This window comes from Stegostoma tigrinum, chromosome 7 (assembly GCF_030684315.1).
Source record: "Stegostoma tigrinum isolate sSteTig4 chromosome 7, sSteTig4.hap1, whole genome shotgun sequence".
Classification (NCBI taxonomy): Eukaryota; Metazoa; Chordata; class Chondrichthyes; order Orectolobiformes; family Stegostomatidae; genus Stegostoma; species Stegostoma tigrinum.
In genome coordinates this window covers 22,813,223-22,830,272 of record NC_081360.1, presented here as the reverse complement: position 1 = coordinate 22,830,272, position 17,050 = coordinate 22,813,223, and the positions used below count along the sequence as shown (strand labels likewise).

At 42.6% G+C, this 17,050-nt stretch overlaps 1 long non-coding RNA gene across 2 annotated transcripts in view; it reads left to right on the top strand.

Annotated features, from left to right (window-relative positions):
• Positions 1–1,726: 1,726 nt before the first annotated feature.
• Positions 1,727–17,050, top strand: part of LOC125453800 (uncharacterized) — a 29,143-nt gene continuing 13,819 nt past the window's right edge. Inside the window, exons 1-2 of one of the 2 annotated variants that reach the window (XR_007247855.2) lie at positions 1,727–2,232; positions 5,331–5,479. This is a non-coding gene — a long non-coding RNA (uncharacterized LOC125453800). Of the gene's footprint in view, positions 2,233–5,330; positions 5,584–17,050 lie in introns of both variants that reach the window. The other variant, XR_007247854.2, reaches the window with a different exon arrangement.

The following is a 17,050-nucleotide window of genomic DNA, read 5'->3' as shown; positions in this document are numbered from 1 at the left end:
AGAGATTGACTAGGTTAGGATTGTTTTTGTTGGAGTTCAGATTGTTGAAGGGGGAATTTCACAGAGACTTATAGAATGCTAACAGGACTGCACATGGTAGATGCAGGGAGGATGTTTCTGGTGGTGGGTGTGTCCAGAACCAGGGGTCACAGTCTGAGGATTTGGGGTAGACCATTTAGGATGGAGATGAGGGGACATTTCTTCACCCAAAGAGTAGTGAGCCTGTGAAATTCATTAGCACAGGAAGCAGTTGATGCCAAAACACTGAATGTATTCAATAGGCAACCAGATGTCGTACTTGGGGGCAAATGGGATCAAAGGTCATGGGGAGAAAGCAGGGTTAGGCAATTGACTTGGACAATCAGCCATGATTGTGATGAATGGTGGACCAGATTTGAACATCTGATTAGCCTCCTCCTGCTCCTATCTTCTACACTTCTACGTTCCGTAAGTGTCCATAGTTGGAGTTATAGAATTACAGAGATGTATGGAATAGAAACAGACCCTTCAATTCAACTTGTCCATGCTGACCAGATAACCTAACTGATGTAGTCTCATTTGCCAGAATTTGGCCTATATCCCTCAAACCCTTCCTATTCATGTACCCTCAGGTGGAACGGTGGCTCAGTGGTGATTAGCCTTGCTGCTTCACAGCACCAGGGACCCAGGTTTGATTCCAGCCTATTCAGACACATTCTCCCCATGCCTGGTGCTCCAGTTTCCTCCCACAGTCCAAAGCTATACAGGTTAGTGGATTGGCCATTCTAAATTATCCATAGTGTTCAGGAACATGTAGGTTAGGTGTGTTAGCCATGGGAAATGTAGGGTTACATGGCCACGGTGGGGGATGGAAATAATGGGAACTGCAGATGCTGGAGAATCCAAGACAACAAAGTGTGAAGCTGGATTCTCTGGATCAGAGAGGTGAAGGGTCTAGGCCCGAAACATCAGCTTTTGTGCTCCTGAGATGCTGCTTGGCCTGCTGTGTTCATCCAGCTTCACACTTTGTTGTTCGGGTGGGAGATGGAGTGGGTTAGAATGCTCTTTGGAGGGGTGGGCAGAATGGCCTGTTCTGTGCTGTGGGGATTCTATGCAAAAAAAGTCCAGTTGCTTTTAAACATTGTAATTGTACCCAATCTCCATTACCTCCTGTGGCAGCTCATTTCGTACACGCACCACACTCTGAGTGAAAAGTTGCCTCCTAGCTCCTTTTTACATCCTTCTCCTCTCATATTTATCTAAATTAAATTCCATCCACCACTCATGGATTCATTTGCTGACTTGATAGTTCAAACATTTTCCATTGAATTCATGTCAAAATGACTCCAATGTTCTGTTCTTTTCTTGTGGCTTTGTTAAAGCTGTGTTTGTGATTAGTGTGTCTGCTCTCTAGGTTCCAATTCCATGTCATTTAGGCTCTATTTTCCAAATGTATGTAGCCCCCAATTCTTCCTCCCAAAATACACCACCTCACAGTTTCAATATTAGGAGGTGTATAGAAAAATAGTCATATATACGCAGATCGATATAATTCAATTTGTATTAGAGAACTCAGAAATCTGCGTTTGGAGATGACAGTGATGATTAATGTCCTTCAAGTTCGAATTAGACAACGGATGTGCAGAGTCATCAAAACTGAACAAGGATTGGTTATGTAAGCCTAATCTGGAAGCGCTGGTTCATAAACATTTAGGCAGTAAATCTCATGACATGCTCAAATCCTACTTGAACTATAAAACAATACAATGGAAAATTTCCTGGTAAATTGTGTACAACACATTGCAAACAGAAGGAACCTTGGCGCAGGAAGGGAGCGAAGGAATGATTGGTATACGAAGGACCTGTCATCACCAGCCCTCCAGCATTGGCAGTCGTTATTGAGGAACACTGCTAGTTAAAAAGCTATGGGTATTTCTACTGCCCTTTCAATTGGGCATGAGTCAAGATCATATATCAAGACATGCAGGAGACCTGTTGAATCAGGCAGGATCGCTTTCACAAAGAGGCTTTGCAGTTCTTTTTTCTGGTAAAGTTAGTGAAAATTTACCTTGATCAGAATCAATTATGAAGAATGGGAAGTGTACAACAAAAACGTAAAAAGAACTGTATTTGTGAAATACATTTCATGAGCTCAGGATGCTCCGAAGCACGAAGTAGATTTTGAATATAGCCATTATTTAAAGGAAAAGTCACTGACAATTTTCACTCAATCAGCAATGTGATCACAAACAGGTAATATGTTTACTTTTATTTTTGTTCACTCATGGGATGCGGGCATCGCTGACTGGACCAGCATTTGATGATTAAAGGTTAAGTATTGATGGGAATGCAAGGGAGAACTCAAAGAAAAGCAACATACTGTGGATGCTGGAGATGTAAATTAAAACTAAAATGCTCATGAAACTCAGCAGATTTAGCAGCATTTGTCAAGAGAGAAACAAAGCTCATGTTTTGAGTCCAGTGTGGCTCTTCACCAGTACTCAGTTTGACTTTTCTTCACAAGATGTTTACTGTTTCTCTCTCCACAGATACTTCCAGACCTGCTGAGTTTCTCCAGCACTTGCCGTTTTTATACCAGGGATAACTCCATTGATCTGCTAGAAAATATGCAATGGGACCTTTTGCATAAACATGAGAGAGCAGATAATGTCTCAGCATTTTATTCGAAAGTTAAGAGCTGACAAGGATCACAAACTGCAATATAAGCTTCAAACCTTCATGTTAACACCTCAGTAAAAATTCAGATTGCGTCATGGTGGCTGCAGCTAATGTCTCAGTCAGGGAGAAGTTTCCACAAATGGAATGGCGTGCTAGAAACTTGAGATTACATGTGGGCTTCTTAAACAACTGCGGAGTTCAATTAGTTTGGAGATCATTTGCAATAGCTCCTGTATCCTTCTACCAAATTCGGTCTGACCCAACACTCGCTGCCCGACTCAGAATCTTGGAGGGGAACTATCAGGCTAATTCCATCTGCCGTATAAAATATACTTTGTTCCTTGTCAGCTAGCTCATATAGGAAAAGCAACTTTTTGGCAGGTTCTATGTTTCCTTTCCAGCTGCGAATCAGTTACCATAAAAGTCCTTGAAATTAATACAACACTGCTGGATGTTACAGCCCTGTGCCATTTGATTTAAAGATATGTTTCTGGATTTTTATTTTGTCTTGAATCAACAAAGCTTGATTTCATTAAGGGAAGCCTTGGAACAGGAAAATCATTCTCACTTGCCCTCTCCCTGCCTCACTCTCCTTCAGCAAAATACTTTTGCTGATAAAGGAAAATGATATCCCTGTTCATTAAAAGAAAAGTTTTCCCATTTAAAAGGCTTGAGCAAACCTTATTATCCTGGGCAAAGACAAAATGCATTTGACTATAAATATAAAGTAGCGAGTTTTGAGAAGATTTGTAGCTCAGGTTGAGGTTCTGGTTGTGAGTTTGCTCGCTGAGCTGGAAGGTTAGTTTTCAGACGTTTCATCACCATTCTAGGTAACATCATCAGTGAGCCTCCGACGAAGCGCTGGTGTTATGTCCCGCTTTCTATTTATCTGGTTAGGTTTCCTTGGGTTGGTGATGTCATTTCCTGTTCTTTTTCTCAGGGGATGGTAGATTGGCTCCAAGTCAATGTGTTTGTTGATGGAGTTCCGGTTGGAATGCCATGCTTCTAGGAATTCTCGTGCATGTCTCTGCTTGGCTTGTCCTAGGATGGATGTGTTGACCCAATCAAAGTGTGTGTGGCACTTTGATTGGGACAACACATCCATTCTAGGACAAGCCAAGCAGAGACATGCACGAGAATTCCTAGAAGCATGGCATTCCAACCGGAACTCCATCAACAAACACATTGACTTGGAGCCAATCTACCATCCCCTGAGAAAAAGAACAGGAAATGACATCACCAACCCAAGGAAACCTAACCAGATAAATAGAAAGCGGGACATAACACCAGCGCTTCGTCGGAGGCTCACTGATGATGTTACCTAGAATGGTGATGAAACATCTGAAAACTAACCTTCCAGCTCAGCGAGCAAACTCACATCCATAAATATAAAGTAACACCCCAGAATGAAACTAGCCTCCACAATAAGTTAAAACCAATGCTCTGCCAGGAAAAAAACCTGAGATTCACCTTAAAAAAAAGGTAATGAATGCTTGTTTATAATACTCTCCTGTTAAAAACAAAAAGCCTCCAAATTCAATGAGAAATGCCAGACATTTCTACCCCAACTCCCAGTACCCAAGTTTCTCTGTGTCTTTGATATCTCACATTTACTTTTCTCTAACTATTATCATTTTTTTCCTCTGCTACAGAAATATAAAATATTATGGGGCAGCCAATGTATTTCTTTGTAGGATTTTCCCAGTCTTAACCCTTTGTATTTCCCTTCCCCTATTCCTCTTTTTTCAACCAATTATCTAATGACCTCACACTTGCCCATGTTATACTTCATCTGCCACACTCTCAGCCTCTCACCAGGTGCTTTAAATCCATGTGAAGCCCCTTTGCATCCTGACACAACTCACATCCCTACAAGGTTTTGTGTCAAAGTTGGAAAAATTGGAAGAACATTCAAGTCTCACAGATTGTGAACAGCTGGTCACAGCATGTCAACCTAAGAATGATCTATTTATCCCTTCTCTCCATTTTCTACCTGTACATTAATCTTCAGTTCATACCTGTTTATTACACCCAATCCTGTGCCTTTCCGTTTTGTTTTCTAACCCTTGTAAGAAACTTTATCAAAAGTCTTCTAAAAACCCAAATACACCACATCGCATGGTTCCCTCTTATCAAATTCTGCTAATTGCATCCTCAAAAAACTCCATCAGGTTCATGAAATTTATTTTCCCCTTCATAAATCATTTCAGGGAGACTTGTTACCTCCTCTTGGAGGATAAGTATTTACTTAGCTTCTTTGCCATTTCTCTATTTCCTATTATAAAATCTCCTATTATAAAATTTGGTGAATTTTCCAATCCACAACATCCAACTTCCTCCTCATATATTTATGGTTGCTTTTATTTAGATTTCAGATCATAGTTTTTGACTGAACTAAGTTTTGTTTCAAAATGAATGGAAAATTCTGTCATGCTATGGTTACGATTTCCTGAAGATTCTTTAACAACAAGAATATGAATTAGTGTTTTCTCGGAAATACTTCTCACAAGATCTTTTGTTTGTTGACTTCCTTCTGATGAAAGCTTCCTTTCATTAATATTCCCTGCACTCTGCCCTATCACAGAAATTTCCTCCAGTTTTTACTTTTCTCTCCCTTCTTTCATTGGCTTAAAAATGTTTACATTTCGATTTTTCTTCCTTTCTGATGAAAGATCACCACCCTGAAATGTTCTCCTGTTAGGACAAGAGATATCAGCAGAGAGGAATCTGTGGCCTTTCAGGATGTAAAAGCATCTGGGATCATCTGAATCAGCAAGTACCAAATTGGTGGTCAGCAGGCTTTGGATCAGCATTAGTCCAGGTACAAAGAACTCTTGGCCAACAAGATCCGCTGCCCCTAACTCATAGCATTACCTCGGACATCGTGGCTGCGGCTGGCATGGACGACCGACCACAGGAATGCAGGTGTTTTTCAGGAATGGAGGGGAAGGGGGTGGGAATCTCACAAGGTGAGGTTCTTGGGGAAATGGAGTTATCGAGGTATGAGGAAAGATGGAGAGGGTTCTTAGTTGTCAATGGCCACCCCTGTGGCCCCCTGTCTAGTCCCTCAATCATGCACAAAATAATACATAAGACCATAAGACATAGGAGTGGAAGTAAGGCCATTCGGCCCATCAAGTCCACTCTGCCATTTAAATTATGGCTGATGGGCATTTCAACTCCACTTCCCTGCACTCTCCCCATAGCCCTTGATTCCTTGTGAGATCAAGAATTTGTCGATCTCTGCCTTAAAGGCATCCAATGTCCCAGCCTCCACTGCACTCCGTGGCAATGAATTCCACAAGCCCACCAGTCTGGCTGAAGAAATGTCGTCTCATTTTAGTTTTAAATTCACCCGCTCTAATTCTAAGGCTGTGCCCACGGATCCTAGTCTCCCCGCCTCAAGGTAAGAACTTTCTAGCATCCACCCCTTCTAAGCCATACATTATCTTGTAAGTTTCTATTAGATCTCCCCTTGACCTTCTAAACTCTAATGAGCACATTTCCAGGATCCTTAGCCATTCATCATACGTTAAACCTACCATTCCAGGGATCATCCGTGTGAATCTCCACTGGACATGCTCCAGGGCTAGTATGTCCTTCCTGAGGTGTGGGGCCAAAAATTGGACACAGTATTCTAAATGGGGCTTAACTAGAGCTTTTTAAAGCCTCAGAAGCACATCGCTGCTTTTATATTCCAACCCTCTTGAGACAAACGACAACATTACATTCGCTTTCTTAATTACGGACTCTACCTGCAAGTTAACCTTTAGAGAATCCTGGACCAACACACCCAGATCCCTTTGTACTTCTGCTTTACGAATTTTCTCACCATTTAGAAAATAGTCCATGCCTGTATTCTTTTTTCTAAAGTGCAAAACCTCGATTTACTCATATCGAATTTCATCAGCCATTTCCTGGACCACTCTCCTAAACTGTCTAAATCTTTCTGCACCTTCCCCACTTCCTCAGTACTACCTGCCTGTCCACCTATCTTCGTATCATCGGCAAACTTCACCAGAATGCCCTCAGTCCCTTCATCCAGATCATTAATATACAAGGTGAACAGCTACGGCCCCAACACTGAACCCTGCGGGATACCACTCGTCACCGGTTGCCATTCCGAAAAAGAGCCTTTTATCCCAACCCTCTGCCTTCTTTCAGACAACCAATTGTCAATCCCAGCCAGTAGCTCACCATGGGCCCTCACCTTGCTCAGCAGTCTCCCGTGAGGCACCATATCAAAGGCCTTTTGGAAGTCGAGATACATAACATCTACTGGGTTTCCCTGGTCTAACATACTTGTTACCTCTTCAAAGAATTCTAACAGGCTTGTCAGGCATGACCTCCCTTTACTGAATCCATGCTGACTTGTTCTAATCTGACCCTGCACTTCCAGGAATTTAGAAATCTCATCCTTGACAATGGATTCAAGAATTTTACCAACTACCGAGGTTAGGCTAATCGGCCGATAATTTTACATCTTTTGCCTTGACCCTTTCTTAAACAAGGGGGTTACAACGGCAATTTTCCAATCATCTGGGACTTTTCCTGACTCCAGTGACTTTTGAAAGATCACGACCAAAGCTTCTGCTATTTCCTCAGCCACCTCCCTCAGACCTCTAGGATGCGCCCCGGTCCTGATCACTGTTAGGAGGTCTGTACATAACTCCCATTATAGTTTTTTTGCCTTTGTGGTTCCTCAACTCCACCCACATAGACTCCACATCCTCTGACCCTATGTCATTCAGTGCCGTAAATTTAATTTCATTCTTAACTAACAAGGCAACCCCATCTCCTCTGCCCACCTCCCTGTCTTTTTAATATGTTGTGAATCCTTGGATGTTTAACTGCCAGTCCTGAGCTCCCTGCAACCATGTCTCTGTGATGCCTACCACATCATAATCATTCAAGAGGATTTGTGCTGTTAATTCATCTACTTTGTTGCGAATACTACGAGTATTTAGATAAAGTGCCTTAATGCTAACTTTCTTCTCATTCTTAGAGAGATTGGAAATCCTAAAGTGTCTTAAGTTATCCTTCCTTTTTGCTGTATTCCTAGTCTGCCTCGAGCTTAAACCCACCTGTACACATGCTATCCTGTTGCTTACCTTTCAATTTAACTCCACACTCCCTGTCACTTTCACTTTCCTTCCCCCCCGACTCACAAGTTTAAAGCCCTAATACAGATTGAGATTCCGCACAGCTGTCAAAATAGCAGAACAGCCACCAGTGTTAAAACAGTCAAGTAGACAGATTCCTCTCCCATCCTGCTCGAAGCTGAAATTGTTGCAGCTCAGGTGGGAATAAGCCCTTCTTTGGTAAATAATTGAGCACTTCAGAACCTTGACTGAACCTCAGACCTTGCCACCCTGAAATTAATTTCAGGGAAGGTGGTGGGAATCTGCCCAGCTTAATGGAGTTCCCTTCCCACCCCTGCTCCCACTGTTGCTGGGTCTGGAGGCCTCCACCCGTTAAAACTGCTTCTGTCCGTGAATGCTGCTTGCTCTTTTCGGCTCTTTTTTTAGTTCAGATTTCCAGAATCTGCCAAACTCTGCCTTTGTACTGCTGCCTCCATTTCTTATTTGGCATGTCGCTACTCCAGCAAAGGGTCACTTTAAAACTGTAACTCACCAACGAAGTCTATACAGAAAATCAATCAAACACAACCCAAAGCACAGCCAAAGATAACCACCAAGGGTGGGTTGCAGTTAGGGTGCATATCTAGCTCTATATTTATTGCAGTTTACAACATCACAGTATTGTGTCTGTTCTTGTGGTCTCTCCAAGGGTAGAGAATCAAACTGGAACAGAAATTAGAAACAAACACAAAAAGTGCTGCAAAATCTCAACAGGTCCGGCAGCATCTGTGGAGAGAAACGATGGGTTAATATTTCGGGTCCAGTGACCCTTCTTCAGGACAGGTGCAGAAATTAGACTATCAAGTATCTAACCTGACCACCCGCAACCGACCAACACCCAAACCCACCCAACACACCGACCCTTCTCTGCTGACCAACTGACTACCCACCCCCCCCAACCTGACCTGACTAGCTGTGAACTGACTACCTCTCCCAACACACTCCAACTACCCCCGGCCCAAATGCCCACCTCACCCACCTGCCACCAACTACTCCACCCACTCACTCATTCACCCACCAACCCATCCACTAACATTCACACTGGAGATTTCCATTCATTAGTCATTTTGTGAAAGATTCAGCTGATTATAAATTGGATGAGAATTCGGTAAGAAATCACTTCAATGACTATGGTGAGAATGTCGTTCTTGCAACCACAGGGAGTGGCTCGGTGATTGGTATAGCTGCAGTAAAGGGTAAATTGGATAGACAGGAAAGGAAAGGGAGCATGGAGTAGAAGGGTCTGTCTTTGGGTGAGAGGACGCAAGATGAAATGTGGCATGTGGTGAACACAAATACCAGCAGGGACCATTGGGTCTGAATGTCCATTTTCAGTGAATAATGCGCAATAAAAATGAAAATCTTTAGAAGCCAAGGGAAAAAGGGAAACAATGATGACAATCAAGAGGCAATTCTGCTTATGCTGGTCAACCTCCTCACAAAGGGAAAGAGAGTAGGGCAGCCTGGTAAACAGTCAGGAAATTGTGCAAAGGCATATCATCAATCAGTGAAATGTTTGGCAGATGGCTGAGAACTCTGCTCATTGACAGAGAATCTGACAAAAGGGATTCAGCGACATTCTAACCCTCATAACATAAAACTCTTGTGATAGTGAAGCTTATTGTGTCAGTCAGAAAAACCACCTCCATATTCCAAATGAGATCTGAACACTCGTTTGCGTATCTGCATCCGAACTTTCTGTAGGGACATAAGGAGCAGGATAAGGCCTTTTAGGCCCTGAAGCTAACTATGATGTACGATTCAATCAGTCTGATCAATATGTCAACTCACTGACCGCCTTGCCACCATTCTTCAGTATGTAACAAAAATCTATTAATCTCAGTCGTGAAAGCTCCAATTGACCTAACGAGCCATAATCTTCTAAGGGAGTGACTTCCAGATTTCTTTCACCTCTTGTGTGGCTTCCTGTTTTTGCTCTTGAATTACATCCCTCATATATGTCCTGCTGTAATTTATTTCCATTTTCAATGGAGCTCAGAGAGACATTAGTCTTTTCAACATAGTTATTGATTGAGCTTTTAATAACTTAGATGCCTAAATCAGTGAACCTCTTTACTCCTACAGGGGTGTGAGGCCAACAGTGGTTTGCGGCCTACAGAATTAGGCCTTTGCTAATTTAACTTATTTTAGGAACATTGGGGATAGTTTTAATAATGCAGGCATTTGATTTTCTTAACCAGCCGTTATTAAATTAATCAGGAGATAAAATATAGCAGGGGAAAGCAGTTGGGTGTCCCAAAATTCTCAATATGTTTTAATATACAAACTTCCCAAGCAAGGTGTGCAAATTTATAAAACTGATCCATATTAGTAGGGCCAATCAGGAGAGGACTTATTCACTTAAGGTCGGGCCTGGGGACTGTTGCTGAACAAAGAGACTTTAGAGTGCAGGTTCATAGTTCCTTGAACATGGAGTTGCAGGTAGATAGGATAATGAAGGAGGCATTCAGTAGGCTCTTCTTTATTGGTCAGTGAGGTATAGGAACTGGGAGGTCATGTTGTGGCTGTACAGGACATTGGTTAGGCCACTTTTGGAATATTGTGTGCAGTTCTGGTCTCCCTGCTATAGGAAGGGTGTTGTTAATATTGAAAGGGTTCAGAAAAGATTTACAAAGATGTTGCCAGGGTTGAAGGATTTGAGCTATAATGAGAGGTTGAATAGGCTGGGACAATTTTCCCTGGTGCATCAGAGACTGAGGGGTGACCTTATGGAAGTTTATAAAATCATGAGGGGCATGGATAGAGTGAATAGCCAAGGTCTTTTCCCCAGAATAGGGGAGTCTAAAACTGGAAGGCACAGGTTTAGGGTGAGAGGAGAAAGATTTAAAAGGGAGCCAAAGTGGCAACATTTTCACACAGTGGGTGGTGCGTGTATGGAAATGGACTGCCAGAGGAAGCGATGGAGATAGGTACAATTACAGCATTTGAAAGACATCTGGATGGGTATTTGAATAGGAAGGGCTTAGACCGATATTGGCCAAATGCTAGCAAATGGGACTAGCTTTATTCAGGATATCTGGCCGGCTTGGACAGGTAGGACAAAAGAGTCTGTTTCTGTGCTGTATATCTCAATGACTCCGTGACTCCATATTGTTTTGTATTGCATTGACGTGTCGTGTTATTTCTGTGAGTTCACTGGAGACTTTGTTAAGTCTTTCGTGTCATGCTAAGGTGGTCAGCGCACGACGAGAGAGAGGGAGTTAAACAAAACAATGATCAGTGTAACAGTCATTGTGGAGCTCATTGGGAGTATTTTGGACCAGTGACAGTATTGCCCAGCTAGGTAAACCATAGATACTTTAGTAGTAAAAAAAATTTCAGCATTGTAAAGAGCACAGTATGTAAGTGAACCTTCCTTGTATATTTTTGGATGAAGTGTAATTTGACATTGCAATTGTTTCCCAGTTGCATGCTAAAATCATATTATAATACAGTGGCAGCTTTCAATTACCAAGCAAATATCTAATTTATAAGATTGGATTAGTCCTTAATTGGCAGGGAAACCATTGCCTCCAGCAGTGCCACTGCTTGTTACTTCATTTCCAGTCAATCCAATACACCCCCTCCACGCTATTACTGCTGCATTTCATCCCAGGAAAGTGGACTGTAGCGTTTTCTTCTCAGCATTCCAACTCATTAATTAGCTCCTGGGTTACCCGTGAATGGCCCTACTGTTCCTGAGCTTTGTCAAATCTGGCAGCCAATGGATCATAAAAGGAAGGAGACGGAGTATGAGAGAGGAATCCCAAGGGTAGGCGTAATGCAGAGGCTCAAACTGGATAAACAATCAGCTGCTTCAGTTGTCCCAGCTCAGCGCACACAAGAGAGGCAGATTTGTCAGATTTTGGGAGGCATGGGATGTGTTTTACAATGACGTTCTCCATTATTTTCTTTCTGATGGGAACAATATGTTTGCCAGGAGGTGGAAAGCTCTCAACAGTTTAATTGTGAGAGTAACAATATTTCTTCATTATTTCAGATGATTTAAAGGGACCTCCATAGCTTGCGGTCCAGTGATTTTTGATCCTGTTTTTAAATTGCTGTTCAGAGCTAGGTACACAGAAAGGCGCAAATACCCTGAGAGCCAAACTGAATGATGATTTTATCATCATTACTGAGTTAAAGCTCTTCTCTTTTATTGCCAATTTCACACCCATCCCTAGTTGCCCAGAGGACAGTTAAGAGTCAACCACAGGGAGTCTGGAGTCACACGTAGACCAGCAGATTTCCTTCCATAAAGGACATTAGTGAACCAGATGGTTTTTCGTTCAAACAATCAACAATTCCAGAGTCTTTTAATTGAAATCAAATTCCCCCAACTACTGTGGTGGGATTTGAACTAAGGTTTCCTGAAGATTAGCTGAGTTTCAGGATTAGTACTCCAGCAATAATACCGCTAGGCCATTGCCCCTCTCTTCTTGCCTCCTTTTTTGAGTTCTCTGACCATAGGCACATCCTCAACACTACATTCTCTACCAGGGTATGGTCCTAAACGCAGGTCCAAGAATTAACACCCAGCCAGCAGAGGGATTGAACCCCTCATCATTGGCATCAATATGATCCACTGGGCCTGTCAGCAAATGGGTTTGCACTGGAGTGGAGGAGTTAAAATGCTTCTGTGACCAGAAGGCGTAGAACAACTGAATAAAAACCGAAAGAACTGCGGATGCTGTGAATCAGGAACAAAAACAAAGTTGCTGGAAAAGCCCAGCAGGTCTGGCAGCAGTTGTGAAGGAAAAAACAGAGTTAACATTTCAGGTCTGGTGACCCTTCCTCAGAACAACAGCAGAGCAACTGAACCTGTAATTATTCATGGAGGTGTCGTTGGCTGGGCCAGCATTTATTGTCCATTCCAAGCTACCCAAGAAGATGTTGGTGAGCTACCTTTTTGAACCACTTTCAGTCCATGTGCTGGAGGACACAAACAATGACATTAGGGAGGGACTTCCAGGATTATAACTCAACAACACTAAAGGGCAGTCATATATTTCTAAGTCAGAATGGTGTATGGTTTGGAGAGGAGTTTGCAAGTGGTGGTGTTCCCATATATCTGCAGTCCTTGTTGTAGGCCTCAACTTCTGTTGACTTTTTCACCTCGCTTGCATTATGAGTGGGTGTGGGAGTTCAGTTCCCTTCTTTTTAACCCTCCTTATTCAGTAAAATATTTTTGTCTTTTTTTAGCATACTCTTCAATCTTCAACTTCTGTTAGACAGAGGATCTTGATCGGCGCAGGCTTGGAGGGCCGAAGGGCCTGTTCCAGTGCTGTAGGTTTCTTTGTTTCTTTGTTTCAATCAAAATGCAACTAAACAGCTCAGAATGAAGAAGCCAAATTGCAAGGTTTTCCAGAGTGATAGAAAGATGAATTTTATTAGCTGCTAATCCTGAAAAAGATAATAAAAACGCAGCATCAAATTTAAGTGATAAGTTTAAAAACAAAGAGGGTCAGAGATGTCTACTAAAGGCAGGAGAGTGAAGACAACTTAAAGTTCTAAGAGTCCTTGAGTTGGAAGAATGACCTGAGACCTGACTATTTAGCTGTTGATAACAAAGTGTGGAGCTGGATGAACACAGCAGGCCAAGCAGCATCCCAGGAGCACAAAAGCTGACGTTTCGGGCCTAGACCCTTCATCAGAGCTGTTTAGCTATTTATTTAGCTGTTGACCTTTTTTAAAGCAATGACAATGTTTGCAAATATTCCTGAGTTCTCAGTGAATGGATGATTTTACGAGTCACTTTTTTAACCCAGTACTGGTTTCTGAGGTTGTGAGAAACAGGAAGGGATGCTCTTCCTGTCATCCGTTGATATTTTCTTCTTAGGTCGATTTGCTTGACAAAAGCTGCTGCCTGAAATATAGCTTCTTTGTGGATTATGGTGCCAGCTGTCATTGTTTTTAAGTTTTTTTTATTCATTTGTGGGATGTGGGTGTCGCTGGCTAACCAGCATTTCTTGCCCCATCCCTAGTTGCCCTTGAGAAGGTGGTGGTGAGCTGCCTTCTTGAATCACTGCAGTCCTCCTGCTGTAGGTTGACCCATAATGCCATTAGGGAAGGAATTCCAGGATTTTCACCCAGTTAAAAGAATGGTGATATATTTCCAAGTCAGGATAGTGAATGACTTGGAGGGGAACTCGGAAGCAGTGGTGTTCCCATATGTCTGATGCCCTTGTCCTTCTAGATGGAAGTGGTCATGGGTTTGGAAGGCGCTGTTTGAGGATCTTTGGTGAATTTCTGCAGTGCATCTTATAGATAGTACACACTGCTGCTACTGAGTTTCGGTGGAGGAGGGAGTGGATGCTTGTGGATGTGGTGCCAATCAAGCGGGCTGCTTTATCCTGGATGGTGTGAAGCTTCTTGAGTTTTGTTGGGGCTGCACTCATCCAGGCAAGTGGGGAGGATTCCATCATACTCTTGACTTGTTTGAACCAAGGCTGCAGTGAGGTCAGGAGCTGAGTGGCCCTGGCGGAACCCAAACTGGGCATCACTGAGCAGGTGCTGCTTGATAACACTGTTGATGACACATTCCATCGCTTTACTGACGAGGTTGGACGATCTGCAAATGACTTTCAGCCCAATGTGTAATATGCAGAAATGTGTGAATTGACAAAGAGACCCGAGTTCTAGGAACCTTTATGGACAATAAATGCTGGCCAGGCTAGGTATGCCCACAAAAGGATAACAAATATCACTTGAGTTATTCCAGATGATAAGCCTTCTAGCCTATGTAGAGTAATCCTACAATATAACACCACAATATAAGGGACATTCGCCCACTTGGGAATGCTGGTGGAAAAACCCACCAAGAATAAATGATTCCCAAGAACAGCTTTGATCAGTCAGGCTGTCATAACAAACATGAATTGTGGGTGACCTTTCCACTTCTCTACCAGTACACACAGAGAGATGTTCTCCTCAGTCAAGGGAATTAGAAGAGCCTGCACCAAGAGCAGGAGAAATGTGCTGTAGTTTATAGTTTAAATAAACTTTGCAGGCTTTGACCACAGCCTGTCTGTGCTTGGTTAAAGTATTCTCTCCGAAAGAGGCTCTGGAAAAGGAAAATAAACGTAATGAAGTTTCTGAAATCCAATGCTGGATTTTCAGTCAGGCTGAAAGGGCTGACTACAAAAAAAAAGAAGCTGCCTAGTTAAATTTAGGAGACCACAGGATTAAATTAAAACTGTTTTTATTGCTCCCTTACATTAGAAAAGCAGTTCTGTGTACTGCTTGTTTGTCTGCCTTCCAATTTTCTGCCTGGGTTCTCTCTTTGCCTTACTTAACCACTCCTGGCTAAGAGGCTTTCCGTGTGACTCATCCAACTGACCCTTGCTTCAGTGATGCCATCACTTCAGCATCTATAGAAAGAATGGGAACTTTCCTCTCACCAGCCCATGGACAGTGAGGTTAAATGTCATTCCCCACCTGTTCTATGAGCAAAGCTTGAGGAGGCAAGGCATAGAGGTTAGGGGAATGGTATGCAATCTGAAAGAGACTTAAAAAATTCTTAAAGGCATGGTGAGGGGAGATACAGAAAGGACATTACCTCTGGATCTAAGGTGTAAATCGAGGGGACACAATTGCAGAACAAAAGCCAAGCTATCTCAGTCTGAAATGAGAACGAACACCTTTGCTCAGTGGGTCAGAAATCTTTGAAATTTTCTTCTCCATAGGGCTGTGGAAGCTCAGTCATTAAGTAAATCCAAGACAGTGATTGGTGGATTTTTAGTTACTATTGATGTGAAGGGATATGGGAGTAGCATGGGAATATGGTGTTGAGAAACATGTTTAGCCATGATCAGGAATGGTGCAGCAGGCTTGAGGGGCTGAATGGCCTACTTCTGCATCTAGAGTTGATATGATGGTGACACAACGTTCTGCACTAATTAGAGAGCAAAGCTAGCTGGAAGCATTATGTATTTACTCGTTAAGTATAGAGCAGAGGGTCTTCTGCAACCCTAACTAATCATCAGTGACAGCCTAGAATCATAGACTATGGAGTCTTCAAGATACACAGCATGGAAACAGACCCTTTGGTCCATCTCATCCATGCCTATCAGATATCCTCAATTAATCCAGTCCCATTTGCCAGCATTTGGCCCATATCCCTCTAAATCCTTCCTATTCATATACCTGTTGGGATGCCTTTTAAATGTTGTAATTGTACCAGCCTCTACCACTTCCTTTTTGACAGCTTATTCCACACACACACCACCCTCTGTGAAAAAGGTGTCCCTTAGTTTCCTTTTAAATCTTTCCCCTCTCATCCTAAATCTATGATCTCTACATTTGGGCTCCCCCACCCTACGGAAAAGACCTTGGCAGTTCACCCTATCCATGTCCATCATGATTTTATAAACCTCTATATCGTCACCCCTCAGCCTCTGACACCCTAAAGAAAATAGCCCCAGTTTATTCAGCCCCTCCCTGGAGTTTAAACTCCCCCACTCTGGCAACATCCTTGTAAATATTTTCTGAACTCTTTCAAGTTTCATGACATCTTTCTTACAGCAGTGAGACCAGAAGTGAACACAGTATTCAAAACATGGCCTAACCAATGTACTATTTGACCACAACATGACATTCTCAACCCCTATACTCAATTCAAGCATCCCAAACACCTTCTTCACTATCCTGTGTACTTGTGACGCCACTTTCAAAGAACTGTGAACCTGCACTCTTTGTTCAACAATGCTCCCCAGGACCTTACCATTAAGCGTATAAATCCTGCCCTGACTTGCCCTACCGAAATGTAGCATCTCACATTTATCTAGATTAAACTCCATCTGCCACTCCTCAGCCCATGGGCCCATCTAATCAAGGGCCCTTTGTACTCTGAGGTAACCTTCTTCACTGTCCACTGCACCTCCAATTTCGATGTCATCTGTAAACTTACTAACCGTGCCTCCTATATTCACATCCAAATCATTTATATAAATGACAAAAAGCAGTGGATCCAGCACCAATCCTTGCAGCTGACACAGGATAGAAGGCCATTCATCCCATCAAACCAAGTAAATGAAATTTCCCCACCTTTTCCCTTGCAAATGTTCTCCCTTTCAATATTTATTTGATTCCCTTTCAAAAATATGTGGTGAGAAAGGTGTCCAAATTGGTCTTATGATGTCAAGGTCCCAGGTGACAGAAGTGAACCGGTAACATAACAGAAAAAAGAGCTGGAAACACTGTAGTTTGGCCTTTTTATCAGTCCTGATGACATGCAAACATGCCAACAAGGG